Genomic DNA, 18,769 nt, shown 5'->3' on the forward strand with positions numbered 1-18,769 from the left:
AGCCAAGCCAGCCAAGCCACCCAGCCAGGCAAGCCTGCCAAGCCACCCAGCCAGACAGCCAGCCAAGCCAGCCAGCCACCCAAGCCAGCCAAGCCACCCAGCCAGCCAGCCAGCCAAGCCAGACAAGCCACCCAGCCAGCCAAGCCAGCCCAGCCACCCAGCCAGCCAAGCCAGCCAAGCCACCCTTCCAGCCAAGCCAGCCAAGCCAGCCGAGAAAGCCTGCCAGCCAAGCCAGCCAAGCCAGCCAGCAAGCCAAGCCAGCCAAGCCAGCCGAGAAAGCCTGCCAGCCAAGCCAGCCAAGCCAACCAGCAAGCCAAGCCAGCCAAGCCACCCAGCCAGGCAAGCCAGCCAAGCCACCCAGCCAGACAGCCAGCCAAGCCAGCCAAGCCAGCCAAGCCAGCCAGCCATCCAAGCCAGCCAAGCCACCAAGCCAGCCAGCCAGCCAAGCCAGACAAGCCACCCAGCCAGCCAGCCAGCCAAGCCAGCCAGCCAGCCAAGCCAGCCAAGCCACCCTTCCAGCCAAGCCAGCCCAGCCACCCAGCCAGCCAAGCCAGCCAAGCCACCCTTCCAGCCAAGCCAGCCAAGCCAGCCGAGAAAGCCTGCCAGCCAAGCCAGCCGAGAAAGCCTGCCAGCCAAGCCAGCCAAGCCAGCCAGCAAGCCAAGCCAGCCAAGCCAGCCGAGAAAGCTTGCCAGCCAAGCCAGCCAAGCCAGCCAGCAAGCCAAGCCAGCCAAGCCAGCCAAGCCAGCCAAGCCAGCCGAGAAAGCCAGCCAGCCAAGCCAGCCAAGCCAGCCAGCAAGCCAAGCCATCCAAGCCAGCCAGCCAACCAAGCCGGCCAAGCCAGCCAGCAAGCCAAGCCATCCAAGCCAGCCAGCCAACCAAGCCGGCCAAGCAAGCCAGCCAGCCAAGCCGACCAAGCCAGACAGCCAGCCAATCCAGCCAAGACAGCCAGGCAAGCCAAGCCAGCCAAGCCAGCCAAGCCAACCAGCAAGCCAAGCCAGCCAAGCCACCCAGCCAGGCAAGCCAGCCAAGCCACCCAGCCAGACAGCCAGCCAAGCCAGCCAAGCCAGTCTAGCCAGCCAACCACCCAAGCCAGCCAAGCCACCCAGCCAGCCAGCCAGCCAAGCCAGACAAGCCACCCAGCCAGCCAGCCAGCCAGCCAGCCAAGCCAGCCAAGCCACCAAGCCAGGCAAGCCAGCCAAGCCACCCAGCCAGCCAGACAGCCAACCCAGCCAAGCCAGCCAAGCCAGCAAAAGAAGCCAGCGAGCCAAGCCAGCCAAGCCAGCAAGCCAGTCACCCAAGCCAGCCAAACCAGCCAGTCACCCAAGTCAGCCAAGCCCGCCAGCCACCTAAGCCAGCCAAGCCAGCCAGCGAGCAAAGCCAGCCAAGCCAGTGAAGCCAGCCAGCCAGCTAAGCCAGCCAAGCCAGCCAGCCAAGCGAGCCAAGCCAGCAGGGCCAGCCAAAGAAGCCAGCTAGCCAAGCCAGCCCAGCCAGCCCAGCCAGCCAGCCAGCCAAGCCAGGCAAGCCAGCCAGCAAGCCAAGCCAGCCAGCAAGCCAAGCCAGCCAAGCCAGCCAAGCCAGCCGAGAAAGCCTGCCAGCCAAGCCAGCCAAGCCAGCCAGCAAGCCAAGCCAGCCAAGCCAGCCAAGCCAGCCGAGAAAGCCAGCCAGCCAAGCCAGCGAAGCCAGCCAGCAAGCCAAGCCATCCAAGCCAGCCAGCCAACCAAGCCGGCCAAGCAAGCCAGCCAGCCAAGCCGACCAAGCCAGACAGCCAGCCAATCTAGCCAAGACAGCCAGGCAAGCCAAGCTAGCCAAGCCAGCCAAGCCAGCCAGCCACCCAAGCCAGCCAAGCCACCCAAGCCATCCAAGCCACCAAGCCAGCCAGCCAGCCAAGCCAGACAAGCCACCCAGCCAGCCAGCCAGCCAAGCCAGCCAAGCCAGCCAAGCCAGCCAGCCACCCAAGCCAGCCAAGCCACCAAGCCAGCCAGCCAGCCAAGCCAGACAAGCCACCCAGCCAGCCAGCCAGCCAAGCCAGCCAGCCAGCCAAGCCAGCCAAGCCACCCTTCCAGCCAAGCCAGCCCAGCCACCCAGCCAGCCAAGCCAGCCAAGCCACCCTTCCAGCCAAGCCAGCCAAGCCAGCCGAGAAAGCCTGCCAGCCAAGCCAGCCAAGCCAGCCAGCAAGCTAAGCCAGCCAAGCCAGCCGAGAAAGCCTGCCAGCCAAGCCAGCCAAGCCAGCCAGCAAGCCAAGCCAGCCAAGCCAGCCAAGCCAGCCGAGAAAGCCAGCCAGCCAAGCCAGCCAAGCCAGCCAGCAAGCCAAGCCATCCAAGCCAGCCAGCCAACCAAGCCGGCCAAGCCAGCCAGCAAGCCAAGCCATCCAAGCCAGCCAGCCAACCAAGCCGGCCAAGCAAGCCAGCCAGCCAAGCCGACCAAGCCAGACAGCCAGCCAATCCTGCCAAGACAGCCAGGCAAGCCAAGCCAGCCAAGCCAGCCAAGCCAACCAGCAAGCCAAGCCAGCCAAGCCACCCAGCCAGGCAAGCCAGCCAAGCCACCCAGCCAGACAGCCAGCCAAGCCAGCCAAGCCAGCCAAGCCAGCCAGCCACCCAAGCCAGCCAAGCCACCCAGCCAGCCAGCCAGCCAAGCCAGACAAGCCACCCAGCCAGCCAGCCAAGCCAGCCAAGCCACCAAGCCAGGCAAGCCAGCCAAGCCACCCAGCCAGCCAGACAGCCAACCCAGCCAAGCCAGCAAAAGAAGCCAGCGAGCCAAGCCAGCCAAGCCAGCAAGCCAGTCACCCAAGCCAGCCAAACCAGCCAGTCACCCAAGTCAGCCAAGCCCGCCAGCCACCTAAGCCAGCCAAGCCAGCCAGCCACTCAAGCCAGCCAAGCCACCCAGCGAGCAAAGCCAGCCAAGCCAGTGAAGCCAGCCAGCCAGCTAAGCCAGCCAAGCCAGCCAGCCAAGCGAGCCAAGCCAGCAGGGCCAGCCAAAGAAGCCAGCTAGCCAAGCCAGCCCAGCCAGCCCAGCCAGCCAGCCAGCCAAGCCAGGCAAGCCAGCCAGCAAGCCAAGCCAGCCCAGCCAGCCAGCCAGCGAAGCCAGCCAAGCCACACTTCCAGCCAAGCCAGCCAAGCCAGCCGAGAAAGCCTGCCACCCAAGCCAGCCAAGCCAGCCAAGCCAGCCAGCAAGCCAAGCCATTCAAGCCAGCCAGCCAACCAAGCCGGCCAAGCAAGCCAGCCAGCCAAGCCGGCCAAGCCAGCCAGCCAGCCAATCCAGCCAAGACAGCCAAGCAAGCCAAGCCAGCCAAGCCAGCCAAGCCAACCAGCAAGCCAAGCCAGCCAAGCCACCCAGCCAGGCAAGCCTGCCAAGCCACCCAGCCAGACAGCCAGCCAAGCCAGCCAGCCACCCAAGCCAGCCAAGCCACCCAGCCAGCCAGCCAGCCAAGCCAGACAAGCCACCCAGCCAGCCAAGCCAGCCCAGCCACCCAGCCAACCAAGCCAGCCAAGCCAGCCAAGCCACCCTTCCAGCCAAGCCACCCTTCCAGCCAAGCCAGCCAAGCCAGCCGAGAAAGCCTGCCAGCCAAGCCAGCCAAGCCAACCAGCAAGCCAAGCCAGCCAAGCCACCCAGCCAGGCAAGCTGGCCAAGCCACCCAGCCAGACAGCCAGCCAAGCCAGCCAAGCCAGCCAAGCCAGCCAGCCACCCAAGCCAGCCAAGCCACCAAGCCAGCCAGCCAGCCAAACCAGACAAGCCACCCAGCCAGCCAGCCATCCAAGCCAGCCAGCCAGTCAAGCCAGCCAAGCCACCCTTCCAGCCAAGCCAGCCCAGCCACCCAGCCAGCCAAGCCAGCCAAGCCACCCTTCCAGCCAAGCCAGCCAAGCCAGCTGAGAAAGCCTGCCAGCCAAGCCAGCCAAGCCAGCCAGCAAGCTAAGCCAGCCAAGCCAGCCGAGAAAGCCTGCCAGCCAAGCCAGCCAAGCCAGCCAGCAAGCCAAGCCAGCCAAGCCAGCCAAGCCAGCCGAGAAAGCCAGCCAGCCAAGCCAGCCAAGCCAGGCAGCAAGCCAAGCCATCCAAGCCAGCCAGCCAACCAAGCCGGCCAAGCCAGCCAGCAAGCCAAGCCATCCAAGCCAGCCAGCCAACCAAGCCGGCCAAGCAAGCCAGCCAGCCAAGCCGACCAAGCCAGACAGCCAGCCAATCCTGCCAAGACAGCCAGGCAAGCCAAGCCAGCCAAGCCAGCCAAGCCAACCAGCAAGCCAAGCCAGCCAAGCCACCCAGCCAGGCAAGCCAGCCAAGCCACCCAGCCAGACAGCCAGCCAAGCCAGCCAAGCCAGCCAAGCCACCCAGCCAGGCAAGCCAGCCAAGCCACCCAGCCAGCCAGCCAGCCAAGCCAGACAAGCCACCCAGCCAGCCAGCCAGCCAGCCAGCCAAGCCAGCCAAGCCACCAAGCCAGGCAAGCCAGCCAAGCCACCCAGCCAGCCAGACAGCCAACCCAGCCAAGCCAGCCAAGCCAGCAAAAGAAGCCAGCGAGCCAAGCCAGCCAAGCCAGCAAGCCAGTCACCCAAGCCAGCCAAACCAGCCAGTCACCCAAGTCAGCCAAGCCCGCCAGCCACCTAAGCCAGCCAAGCCAGCCAGCCACTCAAGCCAGCCAAGCCACCCAGCGAGCAAAGCCAGCCAAGCCAGTGAAGCCAGCCAGCCAGCTAAGCCAGCGAAGCCAGCCAGCCAAGCGAGCCAAGCCAGCAGGGCCAGCCAAAGAAGCCAGCTAGCCAAGCCAGCCCAGCCAGCCCAGCCAGCCAGCCAGCCAAGCCAGGCAAGCCAGCCAGCAAGCCAAGCCAGCCCAGCCAGCCAGCCAGCCAAGCCAGCCAAGCCACACTTCCAGCCAAGCCAGCCAAGCCAGCTGAGAAAGCCTGCCAGCCAAGCCAGCCAAGCCAGCCAGCAAGCCAAGCCATCCAAGCCAGCCAGCCAACCAAGCCGGCCAAGCCAGCCAGCAAGCCAAGCCATCCAAGCCAGCCAGCCAACCAAGCCGGCCAAGCAAGCCAGCCAGCCAAGCCGACCAAGCCAGACAGCCAGCCAATCCAGCCAAGACAGCCAGGCAAGCCAAGCCAGCCAAGCCAGCCAAGCCAGCCAGGCAAGCCAAGCCAGCCAAGCCAGCCAAGCCAACCAGCAAGCCAAGCCAGCCAAGCCACCCAGCCAGGCAAGCCGGCCAAGCCACCCAGCCAGACAGCCAGCCAAGCCAGCCAAGCCAGCCAAGCCAGCCAAGCCAGCCAGCCACCCAAGCCAGCCAAGCCACCAAGCCAGCCAGCCAGCCAAGCCAGACAAGCCACCCAGCCAGCCAGCCAGCCAAGCCAGCCAAGCCAGCCAAGCCAGCCAGCCACCCAAGCCAGCCAAGCCACCAAGCCAGCCAGCCAGCCAAGCCAGACAAGCCACCCAGCCAGCCAGCCAGCCAAGCCAGCCAGCCAGCCAAGCCAGCCAAGCCACCCTTCCAGCCAAGCCAGCCCAGCCACCCAGCCAGCCAAGCCAGCCAAGCCACCCTTCCAGCCAAGCCAGCCAAGCTAGCCGAGAAAGCCTGCCAGCCAAGCCAGCCAAGCCAGCCAGCAAGCTAAGCCAGCCAAGCCAGCCGAGAAAGCCTGCCAGCCAAGCCAGCCAAGCCAGCCAGCAAGCCAAGCCAGCCAAGCCAGCCAAGCCAGCCGAGAAAGCCAGCCAGCCAAGCCAGCCAAGCCAGCCAGCAAGCCAAGCCATCCAAGCCAGCCAGCCAACCAAGCCGGCCAAGCCAGCCAGCAATCCAAGCCATCCAAGCCAGCCAGCCAACCAAGCCGGCCAAGCAAGCCAGCCAGCCAAGCCGACCAAGCCAGACAGCCAGCCAATCCAGCCAAGACAGCCAGGCAAGCCAAGCCAGCCAAGCCAACCAGCAAGCCAAGCCAGCCAAGCCACCCAGCCAGGCAAGCCAGCCAAGCCACCCAGCCAGACAGCCAGCCAAGCCAGCCAAGCCAGCCAAGCCAGCCAGCCACCCAAGCCAGCCAAGCCACCCAGCCAGCCAGCCAGCCAAGCCAGACAAGCCACCCAGCCAGCCAGCCAGCCAGCCAGCCAAGCCAGCCAAGCCACCAAGCCAGGCAAGCCAGCCAAGCCACCCAGCCAGCCAGACAGCCAACCCAGCCAAGCCAGCCAAGCCAGCAAAAGAAGCCAGCGAGCCAAGCCAGCCAAGCCAGCAAGCCAGTCACCCAAGCCAGCCAAACCAGCCAGTCACCCAAGTCAGCCAAGCCCGCCAGCCACCTAAGCCAGCCAAGCCAGCCAGCCACTCAAGCCAGCCAAGCCACCCAGCGAGCAAAGCCAGCCAAGCCAGTGAATCCAGCCAGCCAGCTAAGCCAGCCAAGTCAGCCAGCCAAGCGAGCCAAGCCAGCAGGGCCAGCCAAAGAAGCCAGCTAGCCAAGCCAGCCCAGCCAGCCCAGCCAGCCAGCCAGCCAAGCCAGGCAAGCCAGCCAGCAAGCCAAGCCAGCCCAGCCAGCCAACCAGCCAAGCCAGCCAAGCCACACTTCCAGCCAAGCCAGCCAAGCCAGCCGAGAAAGCCTGCCAGCCAAGCCAGCCAAGCCAGACAAGCCAGCCAGCAAGCCAAGCCATTCAAGCCAGCCAGCCAACCAAGCCGGCCAAGCAAGCCAGCCAGCCAAGCCGGCCAAGCCAGCCAGCCAGCCAATCCAGCCAAGACAGCCAAGCAAGCCAAGCCAGCCAAGCCAGCCAAGCCAACCAGCAAGCCAAGCCAGCCAAGCCACCCAGCCAGGCAAGCCTGCCAAGCCACCCAGCCAGACAGCCAGCCAAGCCAGCCAGCCACCCAAGCCAGCCAAGCCACCCAGCCAGCCAGCCAGCCAAGCCAGACAAGCCACCCAGCCAGCCAAGCCAGCCCAGCCACCCAGCCAGCCAAGCCAGCCAAGCCACCCTTCCAGCCAAGCCAGCCAAGCCAGCCGAGAAAGCCTGCCAGCCAAGCCAGCCAAGCCAGCCAGCAAGCCAAGCCAGCCAAGCCAGCCGAGAAAGCCTGCCAGCCAAGCCAGCCAAGCCAACCAGCAAGCCAAGCCAGCCAAGCCACCCAGCCAGGCAAGCCAGCCAAGCCACCCAGCCAGACAGCCAGCCAAGCCAGCCAAGCCAGCCAAGCCAGCCAGCCATCCAAGCCAGCCAAGCCACCAAGCCAGCCAGCCAGCCAAGCCAGACAAGCCACCCAGCCAGCCAGCCAGCCAAGCCAGCCAGCCAGCCAAGCCAGCCAAGCCACCCTTCCAGCCAAGCCAGCCCAGCCACCCAGCCAGCCAAGCCAGCCAAGCCACCCTTCCAGCCAAGCCAGCCAAGCCAGCCGAGAAAGCCTGCCAGCCAAGCCAGCCGAGAAAGCCTGCCAGCCAAGCCAGCCAAGCCAGCCAGCAAGCCAAGCCAGCCAAGCCAGCCGAGAAAGCTTGCCAGCCAAGCCAGCCAAGCCAGCCAGCAAGCCAAGCCAGCCAAGCCAGCCAAGCCAGCCAAGCCAGCCGAGAAAGCCAGCCAGCCAAGCCAGCCAAGCCAGCCAGCAAGCCAAGCCATCCAAGCCAGCCAGCCAACCAAGCCGGCCAAGCCAGCCAGCAAGCCAAGCCATCCAAGCCAGCCAGCCAACCAAGCCGGCCAAGCAAGCCAGCCAGCCAAGCCGACCAAGCCAGACAGCCAGCCAATCCAGCCAAGACAGCCAGGCAAGCCAAGCCAGCCAAGCCAGCCAAGCCAACCAGCAAGCCAAGCCAGCCAAGCCACCCAGCCAGGCAAGCCAGCCAAGCCACCCAGCCAGACAGCCAGCCAAGCCAGCCAAGCCAGTCTAGCCAGCCAGCCACCCAAGCCAGCCAAGCCATGCAGCCAGCCAGCCAGCCAAGCCAGACAAGCCACCCAGCCAGCCAGCCAGCCAGCCAGCCAAGCCAGCCAAGCCACCAAGCCAGGCAAGCCAGCCAAGCCACCCAGCCAGCCAGACAGCCAACCCAGCCAAGCCAGCCAAGCCAGCAAAAGAAGCCAGCGAGCCAAGCCAGCCAAGCCAGCAAGCCAGTCACCCAAGCCAGCCAAACCAGCCAGTCACCCAAGTCAGCGAAGCCCGCCAGCCACCTAAGCCAGCCAAGCCAGCCAGCGAGCAAAGCCAGCCAAGCCAGTGAAGCCAGCCAGCCAGCTAAGCCAGCCAAGCCAGCCAGCCAAGCGAGCCAAGCCAGCAGGGCCAGCCAAAGAAGCCAGCTAGCCAAGCCAGCCCAGCCAGCCCAGCCAGCCAGCCAGCCAATCCAGGCAAGCCAGCCAGCAAGCCAAGCCAGCCCAGCCAGCCAGCCAGCAAAGCCAGCCAAGCCAGCCAAGCCACCCAGCCAGCCAAGCCAGCCCAGCCACCCAGCCAGCCAAGCCAGCCAAGCCACACTTCCAGCCAAGCCAGCCAAGCCAGCCGAGAAAGCCTGCCAGCCAAGCCAGCCAAGCCAGCCAGAAAGCCAAGCCATTCAAGCCAGCCAGCCAACCAAGCCGGCCAAGCAAGCCAGCCAGCCAAGCCGGCCAAGCCAGCCAGCCAGCCAAACCAGCCAAGACAGCCAAGCAAGCCAAGCCAGCCAAGCCAGCCAAGCCAACCAGCAAGCCAAGCCAGCCAAGCCACCCAGCCAGGCAAGCCAGCCAAGCCACCCAGCCAGACAGCCAGCCAAGCCAGCCAGCCACCCAAGCCATCCAAGCCACCCAGCCAGCCAGCCAGCCAAGCCAGACAAGCCACCCAGCCAGCCAAGCCAGCCTAGCCACCCAGCCAGCCAAGCCAGCCAAGCCACCCTTCCAGCCAAGCCAGCCAAGCCAGCCGAGAAAGCCTGCCCGCCAAGCCAGCCAAGCCAGCCAGCAAGCCAAGCCAGCCAAGCCAGCAAGCCAAGCCAGCCAAGCCAGCCAAGCCAGCCGAGAAAGCCTGCCAGCCAAGCCAGCCAAGCCAGCCAGCAAGCCAAGCCAGCCAAGCCAGCCAAGCCAGCTGAGAAAGCCTGCCAGCCAAGCCAGCCAAGCCAGCCAGCAAGCCAAGCCATCCAAGCCAGCCAGCCAACCAAGCCGGCCAAGCCAGCCAGCAAGCCAAGCCATCCAAGCCAGCCAGCCAACCAAGCCGGCCAAGCAAGCCAGCCAGCCAAGCCGACCAAGCCAGACAGCCAGCCAATCCAGCCAAGACAGCCAGGCAAGCCAAGCCAGCCAAGCCAGCCAAGCCAACCAGCAAGCCAAGCCAGCCAAGCCACCCAGCCAGGCAAGCCAGCCAAGCCACCCAGCCAGACAGCCAGCCAAGCCAGCCAAGCCACCCAAACCAGCCAGTCACCCAAGTCAGCCAAGCCCGCCAGCCACCTTAGCCAGCCAAGCCAGCCAGCCACTCAAGCCAGCCAAGCCACCCAGCGAGCAAAGCCAGCCAAGCCAGCGAAGCCAGCCAGCCAGCTAAGCCAGCCAAGCCAGCCAGCCAAGCGAGCCAAGCCAGCAGGGCCAGCCAAAGAAGCCAGCTAGCCAAGCCAGCCAAGCCAGCCCAGCCAGCCAGACAGCCAAGCCAGGCAAGCCAGCCAGCAAGCCAAGCCAGCCCAGCCAGCCAGCCAGCAAAGCCAGCCAAGCCAGCCAAGCCAGCCAGCAAGCCAAGCCAGCAAGCCAGCCCGTGAAGCCAGCCAGCCAGCAAGCCAGCCAGTGAAGCCAGCCAGCCAAGCCAGCCAGCCAGCCAAGCCAGCCAAGCCAGCCAGCCAGCCAGCCAACCAAGCCAGCCAGCCAGCCAAGCCACAGAAGCCAGCCAAGCCACCCAGCCAGCCAAGCCAGCCAAGCCACCCAGCCAGCCAAGCCAGCCAGCCACCCAGCTAGCCAAGCCAGCCAAGCCAGCCAGCCGGCCAAGCCAGCCAGTTGGCCAAACCACACAAGCCAGCCAGCCAGCCAAGCCAGCCAAGCCACCCAGCGAGCCAACCAGCTAAGCCACCCAGCGAGCCAACCAGCTAAGCCAGCCAGCCAGCCAAGCCAGCCAAGCCACCCAGGCAGCCAAGCCAGCCAAGCCACCCAGTCAGCCAGCCAGCCAAGCCAGCCAAGCCACCCAGTCAGCCAGCCAGCCAAGCCAGCCAAGCCAGCCAGCCAAGCCAGCCAAGCCAGCCAAGCCAGCCAGCCAGCCGACCAAGCCAGCCGGCCAGCCAAGCCAGCCAAGCCACCCGGCCGGCCAAGCCAGCCAAGTCAGCCAAGCCAACCGGACAGCCAGCCAGCCAAGCCAGCCAAGTCAACCAGCCAGATCCAGAGGCCTCCTTGGCCTGGGGGCCGGGTGGATTTGATGCTTGCACAGGTAGAGATTGCCCCATGCAGATGAGCCATGTAGGGGGCTCGGGCCCTAGGGACCCAGCCTCTGGGCCAGGGGTTGGCCTGCCCAGGCCTGCTGGTGTCTCAGCTGGTGGCCGAGGGCCATAAGGCAGGCATTGTCCTCCACAAGGTCAGCTTTGCCGCTAACTTCCTGTTCTCGTTAATAACCTGATAACAAGGAATTCTGTTGCAATTGTTTATGTGTCTCTCCTACAAGGCTGTGAGCAACACTGTATCCCGAGCTCCTAGTCTGATGCCTGGCACACAGTAAGTGTTTAATAAATGATTCTTCAGTGCATAAATGAAAGAAAACATGGGTGAAGTTAGCATCGTCAGGACCATTGCAACTGCCTTCTGACCGGTCTCCTTGCTTCTCCTTAGTCTCCAGGCAGCAGTTGAAGTGATACAGTAATGGGAATCACTCCCTTCCTTCTCTGGCCAGGGTGCAGCCCCAGACTGCTGCTTCCAGGGAGCCCTTGATGCCCTGGTGAGGAGTGTGGGCTTGGAAGCTGGGCACTTACACCTGTGGGTTGTCGCCACTGTTGGAGTAGCAGAGGCATCGAGCCCCCTCCCCTGATTTTCCAGCATAACTAGTGGTGACAATATTGGGTCTCAGTGGGTCTCTCCTGCCTCCAGTCCAGTGCCCTTTTTTGGGGACCATTATTGGCTTTTGGGGACCCTGAAGGAGGAATGGCCTGGTTATGCAATTTGGCTGGAGTGGAACGTCCCCATGAGGACATGGCAATGAGTCTTCCCCAGCAGGCAGATGCCAGATGCAGTGGTGACCACACCTGCCATCTGGGAGGATTCCAGGTGAGTCCCTGGTGTGGGGGCTGGGGTGGGCTCTCCATCCTCCTATCCCTGGGACAAGTGTGTGGGGGACAGTGGGGGCCACCAGGAGCCACGCTAGACGGGCCCAGCCTCACCAGGTCTACTCTGGGACCGGCTGGGCCCCAAGAGGGTTGTGATCTTTCACAGCCATGATGTTAGGAGAGAGACAAGGACCAAGGATGGTGATTCCTTCCCAAAGGGCCACAGCCATCCAGTAAGGCCGAGCAGGGAGGAGCTGAGAAAGGCAGCCTCCCTCCTTTCTGCCTCTCTCCACCATCAGCATCAGCTCTCTTGCCCAAGGTGGTCTCCCTCTGCAGGGGCTGGGGCTTGTAAGGCAACGCCCCCCACCCCCACCTGGCGGTGCTTGCTCTCCGATTCCTGGGACCTGCCTGACCTTGACTGCAGCAGGGTTCTATGAGTGGCCTCACCACTTTATCAATTGCTGTTGCCTTTTATTACTTCTCAGGGGCTTTATCTCAGCGGCCGCCTTGCCTCCTGGCTAAATGAGGATTAATTTTTTAACAGGATTATGTGCTGTGGGTTAGCTGTACTCTCTGGGGACGGCCAGGCGCTCCCCTCCCTCTCCCCAGGCCCCCCTTGCTGGTTTGCTGGGAGCAGAGGCTACATGTGGGGGCCCCAGGAGCTGGGGGCTGCATCATTCCAGACTCTGGGATGGGGGTGGGGTGGCGAGGGCCAGACCTCGACTCTGGGTGGTGGAGATGTCCTTGGGCAGGGCCTGCCCTGCAGGGTGAAGTTCCTTTAGAGGTTTCAGCCACTTCTTGAAGGACACCAGACTTGGCCACTGAGGAGATGGGAGTGGGGAGAGATGGAGCAGGAGCAGGAGCAGGATCACGGGGACATGGGGAGAGAGAGGATGGGGGCCACCTTGCCAAGCCCGCCTGCCCCGGTATCTCAGAGCAGCACAGCCTGAACATGGCCAGCATCAGACTTTCTTGGTCCTTCTCCTGGAATACAATTTCAATTTTCCACCAAAGTTTGATAAAGGTGAGCCTGTTCTCACCCCTCCTGTGTCTATCGCCTGGAGGACAAAACCCAGGATCCCACCTCCAGCTCTCCGTGCCACCATCTCCTTCACAAGCCAGAGGGAGGCCTCCTTCTTTGCCCATCAGGAAAGCCTCTGCATCAGTCCAGGGTGGGCCTCCAGACACCAGTCTAGGGGGCTTCTCCCTGTTGCCCCAGGCAGAGCTGAGGCCCTTGTGGCTTCTCTTGTGATTCTTCTGTTGGGCCTCCTGTCCCCTCTGGAGTTATGAATTTGTGGGTGTGCTTACCTGCCTGCTGTGGGCCCCTGAAAGGGACACATTGATAGTGCATTCATATCTAGGTGCGTGGGAGGTGCCAGGCCTGTTTACGGAAGGAGTGATGAATGGATGGCTGAATGAACAAATGAAGGGGTGAATGCATGAGGGAGGAAGGGAGGGGGTCATTGGCTCCCTGAAGGGGCCCAGGGCTGACTTGTTCACAGCTCCCTCTTCCCTTGGCTGAGCCCAGGGCAGGCTGGCAGCTGTAGGCCTGGGATGTTGGCACAGCAGCCTCGTGGGCAGCTGGGTTGATGGGGTGAGGTCCTGGCCAGAGGGGAAACTGTCCCTTTTTGGGTCTGGCTTCTCCTCCAGAGTTCCTGCTCTGCAGGTATGTGCAGACCTGGCTTAGCTGATGTAATGAATGACCACAAACTGAGTGGCTTCAAGCAGCAGTCATGCATTCTGGTGGCCTGGTCTTCCTTGGCTTGTGGCTGCATCCCTCCTGCTCAGCCACCATTCTCAAGAGGCCTTCTCTGTGTCTGTCCCTATGACTCCTATAAGGACACCAGCCCTTGGATGTAGGGCCTGCCTGAATAACCCAGGATGACCTCATCTCCTCATCCTTCACTTAATTCCATCTGCAAAGGCCCTCCATCCAAAAAAGGCCGTATTCACACATTCTGGGAATTAGGACAGGGTCATATCCTTTTGGGGGACCACGCTTCAACCCATAAAATACCCATATGCTTGACGACCCACCTTCCTCCTCTCTGGGAGCCTCTGTGCTCACACCTAGAATTTCTGGGTGTGAGTCTATGCCCCTCTGTGACCATCCTGTGTCCTGGTTTTTTGTTTTTGTTTTTTGAGATGGAGTCTCACTCAGTCGCCCAGGCTAGAATGCAGTGGCACGATCTTGGCTCACTGCCAGCTCCACCTCCCGGGTTCATGCCATTCTCCTGCCTCAGCCTCCTGAGTAGCTGGCACTACAGATGCCTGCCACCACACCCGGCTAATTTTTTGTATTTTTAGTAGAGATGGGGCTTCACCATGTTAGCCAGGATGGTCATGATCTCCTGATCTCGTGATCCACCCGCCACGGACTCCCAAATTGCTGGGATTACAGGCATGAGCCACCGTGCCCTGCCTGTCCTGTGTTTTTTTTTACATTTATTTTTTGAGACAGGATCTCACTCTGTCACCCAGGCTGGAGTACAGTGGTGAGATCATGGCTCACTGTGTAGCCTCGACCTCCTGGGCTCAAGCCATCCTCCCATCTCAGCCTCCTGAGTAGCTGAGACCACAGGTGTGTACCACCATGCCCAGCTAATTTTTAAAATGTATTCGTAGAGACAGGGTCTCCCTATGTTGCTCAGGCTGGTCTTGTACTCCTAGGTTCAAGGGATCCTCCTGCCTCAGCCTCTCAAAATGTTGGGATTACAGGCATGCCTGGCGTGTCCCTTGTTTATTCATGTATACCACTCCTGGGTATACGCCCAAGAGAATTGGAAGCAGGGTCTCAAAGAGATACTTGCACACAGGTGTTCATAGCAGCTTATTCACAAAAGCAAAAATGTGGCAACAGGCCAGGCGTGGTGGCTCATGCCTGTAATCCCAGCATTTTGGGAGGCTGAGAAGGGTGGATCACCTGAGGCCAGGAGTTTGAGACCAGCCTGACCAATATGGTGAAACCCTGTCTCTACTAAAAATACAAAAATTAGCTGGGCATGATGGCAGGCGCCTGTAGTCCCAGCTACTCGTGAGGCTGAGGCATGAGAATCACTTGAACCCAGGAGGCGGAGGTTGCAGTGAGCCGAGATGGCATCACTGCACTCCAGCCTGGGCAACATAGTGAGACTGTATCACACACACACACACACAAAAGGCATTTAGTATGCCTAACCGCCCTGCCAGCTCAGCCCAGCTGACCTCAGATGTGCTCAGGACACTCCCATTAGCCTCTAGGTAGGCAAAATCAGCTCACACAAAGCCTGCTTTTTTTTTTTTTTTTAGGCTGACTCTCACTCTGCTGCCCAGGCTAGAGTGCAGTGGTGTGATTATAGCTCACTGCAGCTTCAAACTCCTGGGCTTAAATGATCCTCCTACCTCAGCAACCCAAGAAGCTGGGACAACAGGTATGTGCCACCACCCCTGGCTAATATAAAAAAAGGTTTGTTTTGTTTTGTAGAAATGGGGTCTCGCCATGTTGCCAAGGCTGGTCTTGAACTCCTGGGCTCAAGCCATCCTCCTGCTTTGGTCTCCTAAAATGCTGGGATTACAGGCGTGAGCCACTGTCCCCGGCTCACGAAGCTAGTTTTCTAATCAGGTGTTGATTTTCTTGTGCAATTTGTCGAATACTGTACTGAAAGTGAACATGGTTGTGTGGAACTTAAGTGCCGTTGCTGCTGAGTTCTGGCCACATTCTTACCATCGTGGAGTCGGGGCCCGTCGGTGCAGCCATCCTAATAAGGCAGGGCCATCTGTGTAGGAATCTGCTGTTTGCAGAGATTTTTGTTGGTGATCACCAGGCTTGGACTCTGAGAACCTTGGAGGAACCCAGTGGGGAGCACACAATGTGGAGTGGGACATTCACTGGACCAGGGAGGTCGGGCCGTGGTTAGGAACCCCGGGGAGGAAGAGCTGAGGGGGTTGGGGGCCTGAGCTTTTCTCAGTGGCTCAGCCATGACCCTGGGCTACCCCTGCCCCAGGCCTCCCTCCTGTGCCTGTGAGCTGGGGATGATCATTAGTGTCCCCTCCCCCAGCATGTAGGGCTGTGCCAGGCACAAGGAGGAGGCTTGCCGCATTCCCACTGAGGACAGACTACCCAGGAAAGCACTCAGACAGCCTCAGGGAAGATGAAGGTGGGTCCAGGACATGCCAAGGGCAGGCCCTTGGGCAGGTTTTTCAACAGTGCCTCTGCCCCACCACCCCTGTGCCCTTGCCTGTCACCACAGGGTCTCGGAGAGGAGAGCCATGTGGCTCAGCATGGCCAGGGGCAGGCTAGACTGTCCTGCTGCAGAGGACCCACTGGGGCCCAGTGGGACAGCCCTCCCCCTCCCCCTGGGACTCCATGGCCTGTGCTGTCCTCCTGCCCAAGAAGCTTCCCTCTGAGGCATCTCAGGTCCGGGTCCATACTGCTCACCCAGGGCCAGAAGCCCCCAGGAGGCCCATGGTAAGAAGGAGGGCAAGACATAAACAATTTCCCCCTCCTCTGCTGAAGGCTCTGGCATCAGCGTGCTTTGCATGCAGAGGCCTTTCCCCCGGGCAGCGAGGGCCTGAGAGGGCACCTCCCCCACCGCCTCCTGGGTGTCAGCCCCAGACTGCCCCACGGCTCCACCCCTGTTCAGAGCCACTCAGCCCCTGGGAAATGTGGCTGGGTCATGAGTTGGGGATATGAGGGGGATCAGTGCCTGCTAGTTGGTGCCAGAAAACCACCTTTGCTGGACTTGGCATTGAGGGTTGGCAAGGGGGCCTCGGAGACACTCTCCTCCCTCCGACCTGTACCCCCAGGGTACCCTCGGTCACTCGGTTCCTGACTGCCTGCTTTGGGTTGGGATCCCAGGACCCACCCTCTCCCGGCTTCTGGTAAGCCATGCCCTCCGTGGTGGGGGGTCCCCTGCCTGATGCCACGGCCTTGCGAGTGTCACTCAGAGCCCCTGCTGCACGGAGCCGTGCTGTGGGTTTCTTTTCCTGTGTGGACCTGCAGAGAAGCTGCCTTGTCACTGTCCCCTCATTGCTGGGGTATAAATCCTCATTGTCACTATCTTGGCCCTCTGCCACCAGCCGTGGACTCTGGGGACACTCAGGACTCAGGCCTGGAATTTTCCCCAAGGTTTTTCCTAGGTGCATTGTTGCAAACAGGGTCCCCTCTTGCCCCAGAGGCTGAGCTCCCATGGGCAGGGGGAGAGTGGGAGCAGTTGTCTGAGGGCCAGGCTGCGGGGACAGGGTCTGGGGTTTCCTGTGGAAATGCTGAAGAGTGCCTGCCCCTGCCCTGGCTCTGGCCAGCATCGGGTCGCCCCAGCGGGCAGGGAGTGACAGCTGCAGAACGCACGAAAGTGGTGGGTGGGGTGGGAGTGGCTGGTGCTGACTTTGTCCAAAGGCCAGAGGTGCGGTGGGGCCCCTGACACCATGTGGCTAAGGGCTTCTCCATTCACCAGGACTGTTCTCAAAGAGTCTTTCCAGAGAGCCCGCAAAGGGCCTGCTATCTCCAAAAACGTCTATTTTATAGGCACCTGGATGTCTACTGTGTCCTGATATGGAGGAAAGGACATGCAATGGGAGATAACGTGGCTACCTTTGGCCATGTCGGGTGGATAAGAGATGGCCAACAGGTCACTGCAGGGCCTGCTCTCCCTTACCTCCCCAATCAGGGGACAGGATCTTGTGTGTGTGTGTGTGTGTGTGTGTGTGTGTGTGTGTGTGGCAGGGAGGGGTATCCCTCTGGTGCAGTCCTTGGTGGTTTCCTCACCTTGATGTTGGTCCCATGGCCATCGGTGTTGGCCTCATCATCACCACTTTCAGTCTCTGAACAGCAACAGGCTCCACTGAGCAGGTGCCCAGTGACACCTGGTGCGTTGGAGGGTGGGGTTGAGCCCCGGTGAGCCAGGACCTGCCGAAAGATCAGGGGGAAGAGCACAGACCCCCCTCCACCAGCCCTGGGGCCCCACAAAGGAACATTCAGGCCGCCCCAGTTTGAGCCATGAGTTGTGTCCACGGCAGCCTCGCTTCCTTTGCTGGGCCTTGGCGGTGATAACACCTGAATCTGTGCAGGTCTCAGGTGAGCCTTCTCCAGCTCAGCCTCTGTCGCCTCACAGGACGCCTTGGTTCCCGGGCATTGATGCAGCACCTGCTGTGTGAAGGGAAACCAGAGAGGCCAGTCCTTGCTCCTGAGGACTCAAGGGTCTGGACACGGGGGGAAACCCACACCCCACAATGCTCCCAGACGATGGATGCAGCGCAAGGCCTAGGCTCACTCCAGGAATGTGGGGCACAGGGCCCAGAGCCCATTTGGGAGCGCCATGCCCTCCGTGGGCTGGAGGGACAGGGGGTCTTTGGTGGCCGGTGAAAGCGTTTTGCCAGCTGAGAATATTTTTTTTGCTGGCCGCGTCTAATCTGGTTTCTGGGGAAGATAAGAGGAGGCTACATCAGCAGATGCCTGTCACCATGGACTAAGAGCTGGCTCAGGGAATCCAATTCCAGCTCAGAACCCGGGGCCCAAGGAACCACTTGAGGCTGTGGCTCTGTCTCTTTTTGGACTCGAGGGACTCTGACCATGGTTGTGGACTCTCCCTAGAAAACATGCACACATAGCAATTTGCTGACCTGTCCTGGGATCTCAAGGGAGGCCCAAGGCAGTGGGACTGGGGGTCAGGGAGCAGAGGGGCAGGGCCAGGGCGAGGGGAAAGAGAGAGCATGGGGGGGGGTCCTGTCCCCTTGAGGCCGCCGTGCAGGGGCTGGCTGCATTCCAAGGCTGGAGGAACAGCTCTGCCTTGCAGGGAATTAGCACAGTCTACCTCTCCGGCTGCTTCACCGTGGGTTGCCCCTGTGCCATTGAGGATGGTGATGGGGGAGGAAGGGGGGTGATGAGGGAGGGAGGGTCTTGATGTACCACCTGCCCTCAGATGGCCAAGGTGACCCTTCCCAGCGTCCCTGAGCTTCGCAGGCATGTAGGGGAGCCTCGGAGGGCACATCTGTTTGCTGTTTCTGCTGTTACACATGACCACAAACTTAGAGGTTTAAAACAATGCAAGTGTATTTATTTTTTCCTCTTTTTTCCCCCATGTAAGACAGGTAATGTGCCACTGTCCTAAAGATGTTGCATGTCCCACGCAAGAGTGTGAAAACCCCCTCATCACACATATCAGCCACAGAAGGATCAAAACAATGCCAATTTATTATTTTAGAGTTCTGGGGGTCAGAAGTCCCATGGGGCCCCACTGGGTTAAAGCCACGGTGTCAGCAGGGCTGGCTCCTTCTGGAGGCTGGGGGCAGATGCATCTCCTGGCCTTTCCCGGCTTCTGAAGGCCACCACGTTCTGGGCCTCAGTCCCAGGCTGGGGCATCACCACGCCCACTGCTTTTGCACCACATCTGCTCTGACCCCCGCCTCCCTCTCACAGGGGCCCTTGTAATGCCATTGGGTTCACCTGCATGATGCCGGGGAGTCTCCCATCGCAGGACCCTCGGTCACATGGGCAATGTCCCTTTTGCCATGAAAAGTAGCCCATTCACAGTCCCGGGATTAGGATGTGGGCCTTTTGGGGGGCACCATTCTGCCCAGTGTGGAGGGTGTGCAGGAGTGACCAGACCTCAGGGAGGCTCTCAAATTGACCTCATCCCCAGCACAAAGTCCAGGAGGGATGGCGTGAGGTGTCCAGGATGCTGGAGCTTGGTGGGGGCTGGACAGGGACTCTGCTCAGGCA

At 61.7% G+C, this 18,769-nt stretch overlaps 1 pseudogene; it reads right to left on the reverse strand.

Annotated features, from left to right (window-relative positions):
• Positions 1–18,128: 18,128 nt before the first annotated feature.
• Positions 18,129–18,224, reverse strand: LOC129531882 (uncharacterized; annotated as a pseudogene).
• Between the last annotated feature and the right edge of the window lie 545 nt (positions 18,225–18,769).

Source organism: Gorilla gorilla, chromosome 16 (assembly GCF_029281585.2).
Source record: "Gorilla gorilla gorilla isolate KB3781 chromosome 16, NHGRI_mGorGor1-v2.1_pri, whole genome shotgun sequence".
NCBI classification, from domain to species: Eukaryota; Metazoa; Chordata; class Mammalia; order Primates; family Hominidae; genus Gorilla; species Gorilla gorilla.